Raw genomic sequence first — 1,306 nt, 5'->3', positions numbered from 1 at the left:
TGGTCGGTTTTCATCTGTCCGCGGAACTGGGCGACTCGCACGGCTTTCACCCCGGCGCCCCCTCTTGCCGGCCCGGGGGAGTGCGCTCCGTGGGCAGGCCCAGGGCTGGTGGCTGTGGTACTGCCGTGGTTTCTCAGGCCCCGAGTTTCTCCTTTCTTCTCTTGCCCTTCGCCGCCCGGTGCCCCGGGGAGCCCGCCGGCCCTGACCTCTGGCTGAGAATCGCCGTGTTTGGGGGCTGCCTCCCCGCTGGGCCTTGGTCCCCGAGTCTGAGCTGCGTCCTTGTGGGTTTCCTGTGACTCGGGCCATGCTTGGTTCCCCCCTTTCCCTCACTTGTGTTTCTGGGCACGCGTGACCTGCACCGAGGTGGGGCGGCGTCATGCTGGCGGCTGGCATCGCTTCCGTGTCCTGCTTACGGGTCATCTGGCGTTTGAGGCTGTCTGTCCGAACGGAGAGGGTCCTGTGGTTCCCTTCTCTCCTCTCCGTCCTGGCCCCTTTGGGTGACTTGGGCGCTGCTGTCACGTGGAGGGAAGTTTGCTCTCCTGGCTGCCGTGGGGTTCAGTGTCCCTTCTGTGGATGGTGGTGGTGAGAGGCGGTGGTGCCGTTCACTTTTCATTTCCTGACTTTGCAAAGTAAGGGTTTGGTGGCTCTTGGTCCCTATGTGTCTTGGAGTGTTTTCCCCCCCGAGCTCCCGGGGTCCGGGTGGCCCTGCTGTCAACAGTCACATAGACTGGACAACAGGCTGCGCCGGGGCCTTCTCGTGTGTGTGTGTGTGTGTGCACACGCACGTGTGTAGAGTCCTCCGGGCCACTACATGTGGTGAGGAGCCCTGGCCGGGGAGTCAGGTGTCGGGAGATGGGGCAGGTGCCGGTGGAGGGGACGCTGTCCTGGGAGGGAGTGGGCCGCGCTGGGTGTTCCCTGTGGAGTTTTCATCTTTTAAAGGAGACTAAGGGCCGATGAGACTAGTGTCCTGGCGTCTCGGTGGCTCTGAGGAATGAGTCAGGCAGGTGCAGGGCTGCGGGTGAAAACCCAGAGCAGAGGCTGGATATGGTGTTGCTTCGAGAGTCTTCCTCACCTGAGCGCTCAGGCGCTGTGCGCTGCGTCCTGTAGTTAGTAAACGGGCTGGGGGACTTGAGCACAGGCTTGCCCGACCCGAGCCCCTGCCTGGGACCCCTCTGTCCTGCGGAAAGGACCCACCCGGTGGCCTCTGTCCCCGATCGGAGGCTGGCACATGCCCAGCCAGTGGAGGGTGAGGTGACCGTGCAGGACTGATCAGGACCTGAGCGGGGGACTGGGAGCGAGGTCGCCC

The 1,306-nt window shown here is 63.9% G+C and overlaps 1 protein-coding gene across 1 annotated transcript in view; it reads left to right on the top strand.

Moving 5' to 3' along the window:
- Positions 1 to 1,306, top strand: part of USP36 (ubiquitin specific peptidase 36) — a 22,263-nt gene that overhangs the window by 7,363 nt on the left and 13,594 nt on the right. The window lies entirely within an intron of this gene.

This window comes from Myotis davidii, unplaced genomic scaffold (assembly GCF_000327345.1).
Source record: "Myotis davidii unplaced genomic scaffold, ASM32734v1 scaffold991, whole genome shotgun sequence".
Classification (NCBI taxonomy): Eukaryota; Metazoa; Chordata; class Mammalia; order Chiroptera; family Vespertilionidae; genus Myotis; species Myotis davidii.
The sequence above is the reverse complement of the archived record's forward strand: the minus strand, read 5'-3'. Positions and strand labels throughout refer to the sequence as shown.